Source organism: Lissotriton vulgaris, chromosome 2_1 (genome assembly GCF_964263255.1).
Source record: "Lissotriton vulgaris chromosome 2_1, aLisVul1.2, whole genome shotgun sequence".
Taxonomy (NCBI): domain Eukaryota; kingdom Metazoa; phylum Chordata; class Amphibia; order Caudata; family Salamandridae; genus Lissotriton; species Lissotriton vulgaris.
In genome coordinates this window covers 887,118,564-887,136,854 of record NC_141687.1, presented here as the reverse complement: position 1 = coordinate 887,136,854, position 18,291 = coordinate 887,118,564, and positions in this window count along the sequence as shown.

The following is an 18,291-nucleotide window of genomic DNA, read 5'->3' as shown; positions in this document are numbered from 1 at the left end:
ACCGGTCGAACTCTTGAAATATCCTCATCAGTTTAAGGTTTCATTAAGTGACTTTGTAAAACCAAGTACATTCTCTGATGATTGGGACTTTGAAAGCATACATAATATGATGTCAGATTTAGTAATGTTAGCAAAATTTACAGAACATGATTATTTGCAAGGTTCATCGAATTATGAACAGATGTATTGCTACAGCCACTATGCAGATCACTATTTACACAAATCTGCTCAACCTAGAAATGTTTTTAAATATAATCAATGGGAACATTGTGCAACTCCACCTAAAAGCAGTTCAAAAACTTTTTATGAGAAATTTTCATACTTCTCAGGGTTTAACACAAGTGATGCTGAAACATTTTATTACAAACTGTTAGATAAAACAGGGACAAAAACAATGATGACAAATACTAAACTGATTTATTCTGAAGCATTTTATGAAAAAATGATTACATTTGGTTTTGATTTCTGGAAAAAAAACATTGAAAAAAAAACCATCTGGGGTACAAAGGAATGGCAGGTACAAGGCATAGAAGCATTATTTCGAGCCTATATGATCCCAGAACAAATAATGTTCTTGAATAACACCATTCAACAAACTACCTGTTTTGGCCTAGCCAAACTAAAAGACTTCAACAAACCGTCTATTCCAAAGCCAATACCTGATAATACAACCACAGATATTAAGATAGACGTATCCCAAATTTTACATCAAAACAGAACACATCCTGATGGGAAAAAGTGGTTAATCTGGCCAACAGACACAAATAAATGTCAAGATAGATTCCTAAACAAAATACAGGGGTTAAAAATCACCATACCAGACCCTAGATACTCCCAGAGACAACATCCAGGGATAGTAACAACATACAGTGTAGGGAAACTTTGCCTTGAATGGCTACAAACATCCACACTGGCAGAAATTAAGCAACACTTGTCTTTACTTAAAGATGGTGCTGACTTGCGCGATTTCATAATGGGACCACGCAAACAGCGTCAAAAACGTTTCATAGCGGCCAGTATATACGCTGCATACAACGAAGCTTGGAAAGTGATTCAAATTGAGACAGCAGAGAAAATACGGTAAATTGATCGTATTAATTTGGAAAAATCACTTTCTGTTGTGGACAATGGGTTAATGACTCTGTCCTCCAGAATATATTCACTGGACAGTGTTGTATCATCTGCTATAGATATAATAGATCAGGACTTGCTAATGTTACAACATGGTCAGTCCCAATTACGTTCTATTGTACAGCTAGGCTGGACGTTGCAAAACCTGCGTTCAGGCTAAGTGCCTTGGCGTTTAATCAACACAACGTCATTGTTCTCTATCTTTAACCTTACTGATAAACAAATCAGTTTGGCACAGAAAGGAGCAGACTATACGATTCTGAGCATTGAAAAACTTGAGAGATTACCATTGACAATGTCAGAAAGACATGTCATTGAATGGATAATACACGGAATTATCACAATTCCGATAACAACTTTCCAATTTAAAAAATGCCAAGAGTATATATCAGCAGGCCAGTATGAAAGGTTGGGTAAAGGATACATTAAGTCATCATGGAAATTACCTTATACACACACATGTTATAGTGACAAAAACCAGAATGTATTTCTTAGTGGTAATAATTGTAAACAATCACTAAGCGGTATACTTCTGTGCCAAGGTATTAATTTACATGGGGCCTGTGAGGGGACTTCAAATAACCTTTCATGCCACCAGCACGGCACACCTGCAACACAGATAGAGCCATTCTTTAGACAACTTTCTAACGGGAGTTACATTCTAATAACGGACCACAACTGTTGTGGCATGGTGCCAGGGAAAGCATATCTCGTAAGCGTTAGTTCCATGGTCACTTGCTGTATGCAAGCATTGTATCCAAACAGCCCTGGAGACTAAGAGGTGACGATTTGGCCTCCGTTGAATATCTCTTCTATACGAATTGATACTTTAAGCAGAATGAAGTCTGTGCTTTTACAGACAACAGTGCCCATCACGTCATCAAAAGAAACTTATGATCTTCAAGTTGCAAGGACAACGGCAGAGATACATACACTTTTATCAACTAATTGCCCTGTGCATTTCATAGAAATGCTAAGCCAAATCCTAAATATGTCAGATGCCAGTGGTATCGTAAATGTATTTAAGCCAATTTTTTCAGGACTGTTAACACCCTTCGAAGCTGTCCTGGGCATCGTTCCCAATTTTGTCCATTCGGTTTTTGGTGGCCTACCACTAGTTTTGGGTCTCGTAGCAGGAATTCTATTTTTGACTCTTCTGCTCTGATATGGCAAGCCAAAACGCAGACATGACTCCGGCAACGATGGAAGAAACGACCCTAGCAATACGCTACCGGGACCGCATAGCTAAAGTCCTTGGATTAGCCCGGCTAAGAGATCTGAATATGACCTGGTTTCTTTCATTCAGACCTATATGGCAGAACTGCATCTTACCTGTGCTTCGATGTATGCTATGCGGAGAAGAATGCGTGTTAGACACCTGTCTTACACTACAATCAGCAGTACCAATGGATATTGATACTTTGCTAAGTCCTGTAACGGCTCATGCAATGTGTTGTCCCCAGCAGTTACCAATCCTGATGACGGCATTCGTTGAGACATCTGCACTACGATTAGTTGGTGGCAGTGAAGCAAGAAATGAGAGCAACATCACCCAGGTACGACCTTCTGTGAGCATTGCTGATCCCAACACCGATGATAGCAATCATTCTCACGACTGCCCAGTTACAGACTTTTCAAACATGGTCGAACTTTCACCTGTAGCTGTAGACTGTTTTTTTGCATATCTATCTGAAGTCATGTTCTCCCCTGAACCAAAAGAATAACTTTTAAGCAAACTGGCACACAGCGTTCCCCTGAACTCTGAATTTGGCCTTCAGCTTTGAAAAACAAAAGCTAATGAAAACATTTGGAACTATTTTTTTTCCCCCTGAAACGATTCTGAGCATTGAAAAACTTGAGAGATTACCATTGACAATGTCAGAAAGACCTGTAATTGAATGGATAATACACGGAATTATCACAATTCCGATAACAACTTTCCAATTTAAAAAATGCCAAGAGTATATATCAGCAGGCCAGTATGAAAGGTTGGGTAAAGGGCACATTAAGTCATCATGGAAATTACCTTATACACACACATGTTATAGTGACAAAAACCAGAATGTATTTCTTAGTGGTAATAATTGTAAACAATCACTAAGCGGTATACTCCTGTGCCAAGGTATTAATTTCCATGGGGCCTGTGAGGGGACTTCAAATAACCTTTCATGCCACCAGCACGGCACACCTGCAACACAGATAGAGCCATTCTTTAGACAACTTTCTAACGGGAGTTACATTCTAATAACGGACCACAGCTGTTGTGGCATGGTGCCAGGGAAAGCATATCTCGTAAGCGTTAGTTCCATGGTCACTTGCTGTATGCAAGCATTGTATCCAAACGGCCCTGGAGACTAAGAGGCGACGTTTTGGCCTCCGTTGAAAATCTCTTCTATACGAATTGATACTTTAAGCAGAATGAAGTCTGTGCTTTTACAGACAACAGTGCCCATCACGTTGTCAAAAGAAACGTATGATCTTCAAGTTGCAAGAACAACGGCAGAGATACATACACTTTTATCAACTAATTGCCCTGTGCATTTCATAGAAATGCTAAGCCAAATCCTAAATATGTCAGATGCCAGTGGCATCGCAAAATGAATTTAAGACAATTTTTTCGGGACTGTTAACACCCTTCAAAGCAGTCCTGGCCATCTTTCCCAATTTTGTCCATTCGGTTTTTGGTGGCCTACCACTAGTTTTGGGTCTCATAGCAGGAATTCTATTTTTGACTCTTCTGCTCCGATATGACAAGCCAAAACGCAGACATGACTCCGGCAACGATGGAAGAAACAACCCTAGCAATACGCTACCGGGACCGCATAACTAAAGTCCTTGGATTAGCCCGGCTAAGAGATCTGAATATGACCTGGTTTCTTTCATTCAGACCTATATGGCAGAACTGCATCTTACCTGTGCTTCGATGTATGCTATGCGGAGAAGAATGCGTGTTAGACACCTGTCTTACACTACAATCAGCAGTACCAATGGATATTGATACTTTGCTAAGTCCTGTAACGGCTCATGCAATGTGTTGTCCCCAGCAGTTACCAATCCTGATGACGGCATTCGTTGAGATAACTGCACTACGATTAGTTGGTGGCAGTGAAGCAAGAAATGAGAGCAACATCACACAGGTACGACCTTCTGTGAGCATTGCTGATCCCGACACCGATGATAGCAATCATTCTCACGACTGCCCAGTTACAGACTTTTCAAACATGGTCGAACTTTCACCTGAAGCTGTAGACTGTTTTTTTGCATATCTATCTGAAGTCATGTTCTCCCCTGAACCAAAAGAATAACTTTTAAGCAAACTGGCACACAGCGTTCCCCTGAACTCTGAATTTGGCCTTCAGCTTTGAAAAACAAAAGCTACTGAAAACATTTGGAACTATTTTTTTTTCCCCTGAAACGAAATTATTTTTTTCCAAAATTTGAAAATATTTACCTTTTTTTGGCACATGTACTCTGCTTACAGTAGAACTATTCATGAAGAACAGAGCTTCTATTTTAGCTAATCTAGAGACAATATGTTACCGCAGCCTCTAGCACACTCACAAGCAATTTCATTTATATATGATGAACTAGTCTCGACCTTCTTTTCTGTTATTAAGAGACATTTCATGTGTGATTTTCGCAAATCGTTCAACTGAATATATATGCAATTTTTGAATGATTACACTGCTTAAAAAGGTACAGTACCTATAACGTTTCGTGTATTTCGCATACACCATTTCGAATGCAAAATGTATTTTGGGGTGGGTTGGAATACACATGCATCGTTATTGCTTAGTTTTTAGTAATTGATGGACATAAAATCGTGGAGTGGGTGATGTGTTTTATCTAGGAACCCGATTCAATATTGTAACTCTTATGCCCCTGTACGGCTATAATCAATAATATCCCTATAATGGCATAAGAATCAGATCCATATTTCAGTAAATCGCCCCTGCTACTTCCTTAGATTCCTAGAGAGCACACCAAGTTCTTTCAACACACCAAACCTCCAGCAACCTGGGAAATCCCCGCTAGCTTTGTTTTGATTTGTAATAGAACTCCTGCGAGCACTATAAGAACGGCCAGTTCTTAGTGACATCTTTATTGACGTCTTATGTCCAAACCTTACGTCAAACTCTGCACCTTTCAGGTATAAATATACCAACGTTGCCTTAAGCTAACACACGGTGGTGGTTCTGGAGCAGAGCAGCTAATCTACTTTCCGAGAGCCCAGCAGAAGCGAGAAGCCCACGGACGCTGCCCCTCCTCTTTGACGCACTGAGAAAGACCCTGTCTTTTCTCCTGCCGAGAAAATCCAGCTCCGGCGTTTCCAGCCTACCCTTGCGGGTGACTGGGATATCGGGTCCTGAGAGAGAGATACCAGACCTCCTACATTCTATTCCCAAGGTACAGTGCTGACTAAACCCTTAGAGAGAATTCTTGAACAGATCCTTGGCAACAAACCTACTTAACTTAAACTGCTACTTACTTACTCCTTCCCACGTATTAGGCTTAGGTCAGGTACACCGGGGTAGGCGTAGTTTAGAAGCACCAGTTGAGCACGTTAGCCTATGTATATATGTATATATATTTTATCCATTTTAAAGTGTCTTATGGCTAAGAAACCATATCAATGCTTTTACAGTATTATTTCATAATACTCCTTTTACTGTACGTACTTTACTTTACATTAAGTACTGCAATTGTGGCAATTCATTTCTCTTGCATGAGAAGGAAGACTGCTCAATAAATAATACCTTTTTATTGAAAACGCCCGTCTCTCTATTCTCTGCACCCTGGTGAAACTAAGTATGCACATCTGACTGAGTGAAATAGCTGTCTATTGTTTCACACAACTCTAGAGATTGACTCTTATTCTGAGGGAGCAAAGTTGTCATGTTTATGCGGTTGTCGGAAGCTGAATCCCTTCTTGTCTGAGCCAGGGAAGCTGATCACTTCCTATTCATTCAAGAAAGTTTCCAGTGACCTCTGAGCTAGCTGGCGTAAACCTAAATTAAGTCTAACATAGTCAGTAGAGACTTGGAAGATCTCAGTCCTACGTCTACACTGCTGTTTATGTTATTCCAATGCGCAGGGCCTATTGGGAAAATAGGAACTTTACTACACCGGAACACAATTACCCTAGACAAACCCCAGGGCTAAGAGGCCCAGGGGAAGTGCAGTTTGCTCTGTTGCATTTGTAAGACATGAGGTCGTACAAAAATGCTGCAGTAACCAGGCATCACGGATACCAGATACTGCCTGCTAGGGTATGCATCTTTAAATGGGGAATCAAACAGCAGCAGGTAGTGTGCTAGAGACCTGTCATAAAAAGGGTGTGATTTCAATTTTAAAAATTATGGCGATGAAGAGGTACGAGGAGGTAATGCATATTTACATAAATGTAGTTAGGTGCTTGAGCCATCATTGGTACAATTAAGAGAAATAATTGAAAACATTTTTAATATTGAGGAAAATTCTTTAACCTCTCCCTCTGCACCATATAGCCATATATATGTATGGCCTTATAAAGTTTGCTTTCATCTCATTGGATGTCCATAAAACTAAGGTTCTACCTTGCCTGATCCCTGGCATTTCAGCTGTAGTTAAAGGGTTAAATATTGGAAAAATGCATTTTTATGAATTTGCGATTTATGCAAGATGGTTGGGGTTAGTTATGAGGTACTTTTAAAGTTTATGTTTAGGCTAAACGTTCTGCTTAGGACTCTAGTAGTGGTTAGGAGTAGATTCAAGCTTAGGTGTGTGGTTTAGGCTAATGCCAGAGGTCAGTTTTAATGTCATGGTTCAGCTCAGGGTTTGGGTTATGTTTAAGATTATAGTCAAGATGAAAGTTAGAGTCAGTGTTAGTTTTCTGGTTAAGGTAAGTACATGTCACTACCACGGGAGCGCGGGGGTTCGCGGTTCCTGATTTTAGGATTTATTATTGGGCAGCGGCTCTTCAATATATGAGTATACTATTTGGTACACCTTCTGGGGACGTTTAAGGGGAAACAGGGCTTCCTGATGTGTATAAGTTGTTGCTCGGGGATCATGCGGGGAACTGTTTTATGAAATTCACTGAGCCCAGTTATTATAAAAGGACAAAGTTCAAGACTCTGGCGGCTGCTTTCAAAATCTGGGCTGCATTAAAAAAAAGACTGGTTTAGGGAGGATTAACTACTATACCCATTTCTTTAAAGACCCCATGCTTCCTGAATTTTTTTCATATGAGACTATGGCAAATTGATGCAGCTGCATTATTCCAATTGAGAATAACGTCACCAAATGCACTCATGAAACAAATTTCATTAATCTTCGTTGTTGTCAATAAAGTGTTATTCAAATTTTCATTGAAGTCTTTACATTTCTTTAGATGTTGTTTTCACATCTGTTTATAAACATCTTTTCCCATAACCCGTAATTTCACATAGCCCAATGCATTTCGAGCATTAGCCCTTCTTCGGGGACCTTTTGTACTGTCAAAGAAAAATATACACAACGATAAAGGCTACAGGTCTATTGAAGTTGAAGAAGTCTTATCAGATTGTTGCTCTCAATTTAATCATTGTTCCACGATTTGGATGTTGTAATTCTTTTCCTTTTATGATCGCATTGCAGTTACCACAGTTGTGGCAGGGTAAAGTGCCTTTATATGATTGTGGTTTCTTGATCTCCTTCTGGTTCAACAAATCCTTAATGTTTTTCGATCGTTTAAAGGCGAATCTTGGTGGATTGCCAAATATGCCATTGAACTCTTCTTCTAGTGTAAGTAAGTCGTACTTCTGTAACAGACGGTAAGAGAAGTATCATTGGTAGAACCCATACCAACTGAGCAGCCGCTTAAAAAACGGCTTCCATTTTACTAACACACCGTTTTTTCTTGTTTGTAGAAACCGGAGACGACTATTTTGAACTTCCAAGACCACATGGCTTCTTGCAAAGGTACCTGTCTATCCTGTTATACGCAAAGTTTAGACGTGCCTGTCATGCATTTCTCGACATCGTTTACAATTTTGTTTTTCACAATGTTTTCACCGTAGGTCTTGTGTGAAATATAAAAATGTACGAGTTTCACATTGAAAACGGCGTTGTCGCCGCAAATTCTTTGACCCTATTAAAGGTACAACATTCGAGTACGTCTTGTAATAACATGCATGCCACGAATCTTGTCATTTTATTTATTTTAGAACCCCAGCTTCAACATCGCCCACATGGTGTTCACTCCACATTTATTAATTTCTTATTAATTTTTCATGTTTTTTTAACATTTGATTCAAAGTACCAAACAAATGTGATATTATGTCATCTTCAATTTATAACATTGCAAATAAATTGGGATATAAGGTTTAACTTACAATCTGATAAGACTTCTTCAACTTCAATAGACCTGTAGGCTTTATCGTTGTGTATATTTTTCTTTGATAATAGAAAAGGCCCCAGAAGAAGGGCTAATGCCCGAAATGCATTGGGTTATGTGAAATTACGGGTTATGAGAAACGATATTTATAAACAGATGTGAAAACAACATCTAAAGAAATTTAAAGACTACAATGAAAATTTGAATAAAACTTTATTGACAACAACGAAGATTAACAAAATTTGTTTCATGAGTGCATTTGGTGACATTACTCTCGATTGGAATAACGCAGCTGCATTAATTATTCGTTCCTTGTACTCAGAAGGAAGTGCCAAATAGCACCGACAAACTTGTTCTAAGCGCATACACCTTGATACTTACAACCAGAGTGGGACGGTTCTTTATGTTTTTCAATTCAACTATGGCAGATTGGTCAGAGAAAGGAGTCCGGAAGGCTGGGGATCTAATACAGAATGAAGGCTTCTGCCAGTTTGGGGATATTCAGTCGGAGTTTGGACCTTATAGTGGCATTTTTTTCACATTTCTGCAGTTGCAGTTTTTTTAGTAAGAAAGTGGGGGGCTTAACGGGTTTAGCAGTATTAAAGTTATAGATCTTATCAGGGTTAGCACAAAGGGTGTTATTAGGCTATTGTATGCCGAAATTGTTGTATTGAAGCAAGATGATTTGGCTAAACACACGGGGGAAATGGAAGGAACGGGTGGGTGTGGAACCAGAGAGGTTATCAGAGTCTTTAGAATGAGGCCAGACAGTCCTGTGGTCTGCTGGGCTTCAAGCACAGCATTTTAAGACCGTCTTTGCGCTTTATTATACCCCAGCGAGAATAGCACAGTGGGGCGGGGTAGCTGGGACTACTTGCCCGCGGTGTGGAGCACCGGCTGCTGACCTCGTACACATGTTTGCATCCTGCCCACGTCTTGAAAATTTGCTAAATTCCATTATGAAATTCTCAGACTTGTTTCTAGGGCTGAAAGTTATATTAAACCCTGCTCTGATTTTGCTTGGAGTTAGCAGTAGCGAACAGCAAGATCTGGCTTATCAATTCCTCTTTTTGACCATGGCTGTAGTCAGATAAGCATCGCTCCCGCCTGAGTTGATCCATTACCCTCTAAGTTTCAACAGTGGCTCTCGCGCCTACTAGCATTGTTTACTATGGAAAGAGCTATTTATGAGAGGAAGGGTAAAAAGGCGAGACTGTTGGGACGGCGCATCTGCCCTCCTCTAGCCAGGTGGAAGGATCCATAAGAAGCGAAATAATCCAGGTCTATAAGCTGAGTCGGAGGAAATATCTAGATGGATTTTAGCTCAAATGTCTTTAAACTTTAGTGGTCGATGTATGTATGATATATGGTATTGTATTGTTCAAACTCAACTCCTGCATCATATTCTGGCGTGGAAACATTATTCTTTTAGTATTGTTTATGTTTGTAATTGAGTGGCAATGGGAGCTGGAGGATTGATGGCTCATCTCTCTAATCATGTTCTTACTACTAAGAAATGTGGCTGTAACCTCATTGTATAAATTTGCTTTATATGTCTGTACTGAGCTTTAAATAAATTTTAAAAAACTGAATAAAAAGAGTTTAAAAAAAGGCAAGTACAGGTGGGCCAGTTGTTCCGCATTCTCATGTTTTTGTAATTGTTTCGTCTGTTAATGGAATGTTAAATGCTTTTTCTGCATGATGAATTCCTCTCTGTAAATAGACTTCCTCATTTCTCAATTCTTCGTTATCCCTTTAACATGCTGATCAAGGTAGCTTCAGAGCGTGGGTAGGTGTTGAGAAATACTTTTAGGAAAAGAGACAATGAGAGTTTACAAACAGAAAACAACTGATACAATAAAGAACAGGCACTACTTTTCAGACACATTTATTGAGAGTACACAAAGGCATAGAAGAGGTATCTTGTGCAGAATGTTTATCTACAGTTCTATGCTGTGGCTTGTGTACTCTGATTCGACATTCCAAAACTATAAAATCCTGCCTCTCTTAGGTTCTGGGCCCCTTATATTTTTGACCCTCATTGCTGTCCCCCTTCTAACCTCTTCCATAATTCAACAGAGAAATGCTATCACTCTGCCATGCTCACCGGCTAATTCGCCACCACCTATTTTATATGTTCTCATACTGTAATCCTCTACAGATCTCAGACACTGTGCTGGAATAACTGTAATGCACCATTGCCTTCCTTCTTAACTCCTGGACCAAAACTCTCAGGAAATCTTTAACAAATGTTGTACTCAAAATAATACTTGTTTGGTGATGTTCTCCAGTCAATATTTGGTTGACGTGTGTTTGTTGGTCTCACATCCCTCTTATGTACATTAATTGATTTGAAGCCATTTTGGATGGAGTTCACTTTATGTGAAACAACAAATAAAGAAAGAAATGGGTAAAAGGCATCATTATGGTGGGATTGAAGATAGGGGTGTGCAACTTTTTCTATTATGCAAGCAAGGTCTGGCCCACATCCTAATTATTGGCTTACTCATAGGGTCAAATTTATGAGAAAGTGACTCAACACGGCACTGCAAGTCTTTGGCTGCACCGCACTGAGTGACTTTCAAAGCACAGGGATGCGTCATACCTACAACAATATGGCGTATCCCTGTGCTTTCCCCTGCGCTGGTGCAAAATTGGCTGCCACACGCTGACGCAGGCACCCTTGCACCAAGGGTGCCTGCGTTGCTGGGAGATTGTTTTTGTGCAGGTAGGGACACAAGAGGTGTTTTCCTCTTTCTATGTTTGCTTCATAATGCATCACGCATAGAAAGAGAGAAAAACAAGGAGAAATTAAAACATTTCTCCTTGTTGCGCCCCCCTACACCTCCCCTGGGGAGGCATAGCATTCTGACGCATTTTCAGGTTTACAATTTTCTCGTAAATCTGATAATGTGTCAGGTTCCATGGGTGTTGCATGGAAAAACCCTCAGCAACACCCATGGAACACCCCTTTCACCCAAAGTGCAGCGTAAAAAGAGGTCACGAAAAGCCACGAAGGGTGGCTTTCCGTGTCCTTGTAAATATGGGGCAGCACCCTGTGCCGCTGGTGTGTCACAAAAAAGTGACATATTGGCGGCGCAAGGAGTTTGTAAATAAACACCATAATTTGCAGAGTTTCACGTCTTTCCTAAGTCAATGCCACTACATTTCCGTTGCATTTTCCTTGCATTCTGCTCTCGAGTGTTTGTTGGTGCTAAAAGCACTTGAACCTTTAATTTAAAATCAGTTTTCCTTGTGACTTTAAAACTGGATGGATGTTAGCGATCTTTTGTTTCTACTGAAAAATGTAACAGGAAGGGGAATCATGATTTTGTGCATCACAACCTAACTTTACTAACGAAAAAGTTGGAAAATGTGCACACTTTTAAATAGATGTTTAATTGTCAATGTCTGAGTTTGGATCTTTACATTTTATGCATGCAGACTAATGCATTAATTACTTACTGATAACTGGAATACTCCAAGCCCAATTCTCCCTTAGCTTAATTGCTCAGTTGAGGCCTCTGTCCCTCTCTAAAACCTATAAAAGATTCTCCCCCCTTACTTACTGCTTAGTCACCAGGTTAATTAACATACAGTAGGCCTGGCACTATCGGGCGGTAGGGATGGTGTAATTAATCTAAGCGAGAGACTTGGAGTAATGCAATTACCGGTAAGTAATCGATGCAGTATCCCCTTGTCCATCTCGCTTAGACAAATTACTTAGCTAAGGTGTACCTAAGCTATAAGAAAAGACAGAAAAAATGCCAAATTCTTCAGAACCAAAGTAATTTATTGTACTACATCGTACTACTGTTATTTCACAGCAGACAGAACCTTAGATCCAAAAACCTCTTCCAGTGCATGACTCTGTAGTGTTTGATGAATGTGGACAGAAATGCCCAAAAGGCTGTCCTACAAATCTTGGACAAGGATGCTCCTTGACATTCTGCCAGAAAAGGCAACGTGCCTCTAATTGACCTGCACAATACCCCCAGATGCAAAGATACCCATACTACTTCTAGGCCAGGGAAATCAAGAATTGAATCCATCTGCTTAGAGTCTGGGTGGATGGTTTAAGACCTTTTCTGTCTGGTCCAAAATTAACAAATAAGTACGTGGCCAGCGTGAAATCTTCCACTCTCTCCAGATATGCCAGAACTGCTCTCCATACATGTAAAGAATGAAGACTGAGCTCATCAGGAGAAATTGCAGGACTTGAGAAAGACAGGGGCAGCAACTGTTTCTGCAAACACCATTTACTGATGTCCAGGACGCTCTAGTGGATGGAAATCTGGAGGCTCGAATTGAAGAGGAGACTGAACTGAACCACTGAGATCTTAATCCTGCCCCCTCTGTCTCCAGGCTGTCAAATTGAGTCTTACAAGAGACTCCTCCCGGAACATGGGAAACACCAGAGGAGATGGGACTTTGGCAGGAGCCAATCCTGCTCCTTGTTCATTATTTTATGTACAACAAAAGTTATGCAGTTCCTGACAGATGAAAGAGAAGCCGAGGTTGGGGGCTACCCATAGAGACAGATCGGGGGAACTAATGCCTCAGGAGAAAAGCTTTCACGCATCCTGAGAGGTGTCATGCTTCTGCATTCGTTAGCTCCTTGGTGCGCCGGTGCTGCAAAGCCCAACAGGCCCCACGGGTAGCTCTTTGCCGAAGTTCTGTTGTTTTTTGCCGATGTGAAGAGTGAGATGCCTTGGGGGTGTGTGACAATGTGAGTAGTCTGGTGTAAAGGCAAGGTAAAAACAACTAAGGAATACCCAAAGCAATTTTAATAACTGGGTCTCCTTGTTGTGGTAAAAGCAAATAGCTAGCTAGGAGTGGATTCAACGGTCCAATCAACCACAAGACAAGGTGGTGTTTAAAAGAAGGTCGACATGTTTGTTGCCTATTTACTGTCACAAGAGATCATGGCAATTCATTAGGACCAATGTCCTAATCTACTTGTGTGGGTTTGTAAAAAGTGTCTGTAAATTAAACCATGAGACAGGAGATGCCAGCGTGGCGGTCCAATGGAGCTAGTGCTGGGGAGAAAGGTTACTCGCTGTAAGATGCAAGCACATCTAGCAGTCAAAGTACCCCTCGTTTTGCCACCTCGGTGGAGACTAGAGAGTCGAGTGGGCAGTCCTTAAGAAGTTCCATGTACAATAGCCGATGGGGAGCAGGTGTGGAAGTATCTAAGTGTTGGCTATTACACCTTCGCTGTAACTGGATCTGAAGACGGCGCCATATTGGATGCAGCAAGCTGTCATATACAATCAAGGAAGAGTATCTCCCTATTTAATAAAAACAAGGGGTGATGTTATTAGTGGCAGATTAGAATCACTGGAGAGCCAAGGGGGCCAATGCTGACTGGCCTCCAGGACAAGGGCCTGCTGTTATAGCGGACACGAAGTACGCTTACCAGTGAGGTTAGTGTGTAGAGGGGCATACAATGACCGGTGCCATATTGATAGAGACAAGCTCATATCAGCCTGATAGAATAGCCCTGGAGTACCTATGCCGATAAGGCTGGTGTATGTGGGCGCTCATTGACAGACGCCATATTGGAGACATCAAACTCAGAAGGCAATGTTACAACACAACAGATATCAATTCAGACAGAGTCAAGTTGATGACAACAAGAATAAAGGAAGAACATGGCATGCGTGTGAGCAGGCAGGAGTTCAGATGGACACGTAGTACATAGAAGTAATGCACCCATTGAGCAGAGAGGAACGGGTATCTGTCCAAATTCTGGGGTTAACCACAGGTAGTGGACCCGTTTTGTAGTGTACAGCTGGTTATACACTAGAGGAGATATATGAGATCCTAGGGATCATGGAGCAAAAATAGGCCAATATAGGAAAATGTCCCTGTAAGCACACCTGGGAGCTCTTTGAGTCCAGGGTCCAGACCCATATGTCATCCAGGCGAATCTCTTTAGAGGGTTCCGTAGGGGCACGGACACCACATGAACCACATGGATAGTGTCCTACTACCGGTAGCATGACCCTGAGGTGTTGTCAGGTCTGTGTAGTGGTAGTTCTTGGACTGGTATGTACATGGTATCTCTGATGTTGTGTGTACGCTTGAAAGCAGAGCGGGGTGAAAGAAAGGGACCCTGTTTAAAGTATTGATCAATGTCTCCTAATGATTTGCTTTATTTTGTTGGAATTGTGGATGAATGATGTTACGCAAGTCAGCACATCATCTTCAGTATGAATTCATGGTTGCAAAAGTACTGCTCTGTTATTGCTGTTGCCCTTTAAGGAGCTACCTTGGCAATGTGAGGAGGATGATGGCATGCTTCTAAATTAGCTGTCAGAGCCCAGGCTTGGTGGTCATAGTCATTAAGGTAACTGCAGTTGCGGCATGGTCACGATAATTGCCGAAAGGGAAGGTCATCTCCCATGTGTTTGGGTAGTGGCTATCGTATCGGAGCAGCTGAGTTTCCTATATGTGGTGGTATTTAACCATCCATCTTGGAAAGAGACTAACAGATTGATGAAAGGGAGTTTGCTGAAATGTTCCTAGTAAATTTCAAGGCCAGATTCTGAGTATTAATCCATTCACAGAAGGTGTTACAGGCCTCCATATCACCCAGCCAAAGGATTAGTATATTGTCGATGTATCAAAGCTGTGTGGTGATATGAGCAGAGAAAGGGTTGTCATCACAGCTCAAAATTAGCCATGTATAGACACACTAGACTGGGGATGAATGTACTGCCCATCGATGTCCCCTGTGTCAGATAGTACAACTGGTCATGGAATTGAAAAACATTTTCTTTGAGAGCCAGGTTGGCGCACTCAAGTATGAAATTCACTGGAGGGGTGACATCCAGTTCTCAGACAGACGAGTGTTCTCTATCACTTCCAATGTAGCATCTTGTGAAATATTTGTATAGAGGGCCTCAAAGTAGAGCATCACTAATAGGGCAATTTGATTTGTATCAATGATCTCTTCAATGAGGTTCAAAACATCCCTTGTGTCTGGGGCACAGTCAGTGCCCCCTTTGCCCATGCCTTAAAACAGCTAGTTGAGCCCCTGTCGAAATTCTGCGACCACTTCCTACAAACTCTTGTCAAGAGAACTCCATCCCTTCTTAAGGACATGGGGAATGTTTTGAACCTCATTGAAGAGAGGACATCAATGGGCGTGCATTCGGCCCCGGTCTGGCATGTTGAAGCTTCCAACCAGATGGTGGATTCTAATGTAAACATTATTTAAAGTACGGGCTCTTCACTGCAATCCTAAAGTAATTACCTCAGTATCGCCATGAAGATTCCAACCGGATGGTGGATTCTCATTCAAAATTAATTAAATGTGCCGCTCACACAAGCCCATTTACTACAACTTCACATTAAAGATTCCAACCGGATGTTATTTATTTATTTATTTTATTTATTAAGATTTATAATGTGCATGGCTGCCACAGCAACTAGGCGTCCCAGCGCAACCAGAGACTCAAGAGAAAAGACGAGAGAGCCCAGCCCAAATAACTACACATTTGAGAGTGGGAACAGCCAGGTTTTTATAGCTTTGCGAAACGCTAAGAGATTAAGCATAGCTCTAATGTGCGCTGGGAACGAGGTTCAGAGTTTTGCCACTAAATAGCGGAAGGAACGGCCCCCTGCCCTCGCTCTCTGGACTCGAGGAGCACAGACAAGTGCAAGGTCGGCAGATCTCAATGCTTGCCCAGGCACGTAAGGTGTCAACAAGCAAGAAAGCCCACCCGGGGCTTGATGCGTCAAAATCTTATGTGAGATACACAGCACCTTAAACTGAATGCGTTTCTCGATGGGTAGCCAGTGAAGCTATGGGAGCACATGTGCCACCGAGCAGGATCTAGGTAACGCTACCAGAAGGCCTGCCGCCGCATTCTGGACCTTCTGCAAGCGTTTGATACTGGCCTTATTAGCGCCCAAATACAGAGAGTTACTGTAGTCAAGCCTAGAGAGAATGGACGCCTGAACAATGGTTTGACAAACTCTAGGTGGAAAAAAGCCAAGCAAGGGTCTCAGCCCTCGCAAGAGCCCGAAACAGACAGCGGCAACAGCTTTTGAAAGTTTCTCAAATGTTAGTCCGTTGTCAAACCACATGCCCAGGTTCTTCACAGCCTCACTAGGTGACGGGGCGGGTTTGAGACGGCCCGGCCACCACTGCTCAGACCAGAGCTTCCGGTCCTTGCCAAATAGCAAGATCTCAGATTTACTGGCATTTAACTGTAAACAGCTTGCCGTCATCCAACCTGAGATAGCTAGCAGATCTACCTTAACTTTCTCCAAGTTAACACAGGCAAATACCAACTGGGTGTCGTCAGCGTCCGACACCATGGACAGTCCCCTGCCTTTTGCCACCTCTGCCAGTGGCCTCATATATAGACTGAACAAACGTGGGCTTAAAATAGAGCCCTGTGGTACCCCCTGGTGCAGGGCACATTCCTGGGAGTGGAAAGGTGGTACTGAGACCTGGAACGTTCGGTCTTCCAAAAAGGAGCAGATCCAGTCCAAAGCCCCATCCCGAATCCCAACTTCCCAGAGGCGTTCTAGGAGAATTGTATGGGACACTGTATCAAAAGCGGCGCTTAGGTCCAGCAGGACCAAGGCCGCTGAATCTCCCACATCCAACCTACTCCGAATGGATTCCGACACTGCCAATAGTGTCAGACCCAGCACTCCTCAGAATCTGGATGATGCAATAAGGGTCCACCTCCAGACATTCCCGAACTCCGAAAATAAATATAACAGAGTTGCAGGGTTATCAGGTGAGGGAAAAAAGGGCCGGGGCAGCGGGGAGGAGAACCTGAAAGAAGAAAAGCAGAGGGTCAGGACACAAAAAATAAAGATTTCTACTCTCATTAAGTCTCGCTGAATAACCCTTGCATACCTTGGACATCAACTGGAACAGCATACCCTATGGGGACCATCCATCTCAATAGAGCACTCCAATCGATACCATCTAATGTACAAAAGAGCAAAGAGTGATGTATAATCTATAGACAATACTTCCTTGTAATATTTCAAATGACATATGTGCTAGCTCACCGGTTCTAGGGGATAAGGAAAGGCAGCATAGAATGTCAAAGCAGAATAGAACATCAGTAAGCTCATAAATTAAACAGCAATCCTGTTTTGCAAAGTGTTTCTTCTTTAAATCAATGATATAATTGGATGGGATTCCACGGTGCAGCATACCGCCGCCCTATCCAAATAAAGGACAAGCCACCAAATGTCAGAAACACAACTTAACTCTGCGGTTATGTCACAGCTGAATATGCTTTCCCTTACATCCAACAATATGACCCCAGAGAACAAGGCTTCCGTGGTGTTAGCATAACCGTCGCCTTCTCTTTTGTCTTTCCGTGAGACTTTCACGCTTCCTTTGAAGTCAGGGTTCAGCAAGTGAAAATGAATGACACTCATGAAAACAAATGTAAATCGAATGATGCCAGGTTCAAAAAGTACAAGTGAGGAACAAAACCCTGAGCCCAGGGTTTAATGCGGTTAACCTCCACCGCCTATTCCTCTAATGTATCTCACTTAACTAAATCCAGCAAAGTAACTTTTCTGCAAATGCAACATCAAGTGCATCCACGCTGATGTCACTCCAAAGAAGCGAACCTTCAAAACAACACCGGATTACGGGGTATTTTACCAACCATATCCAGTTTTAAAGTTACTCACCAAAGCCTCAGTGAGACACGGTACGTTCTCTACGGGAGTCCTCAAACGCGGAATCCTCCAGACAGGACTGCAGGAAACGGAAGAAGAATTACGCACACGAGTGTGTGCGGCTGATGCTGTAA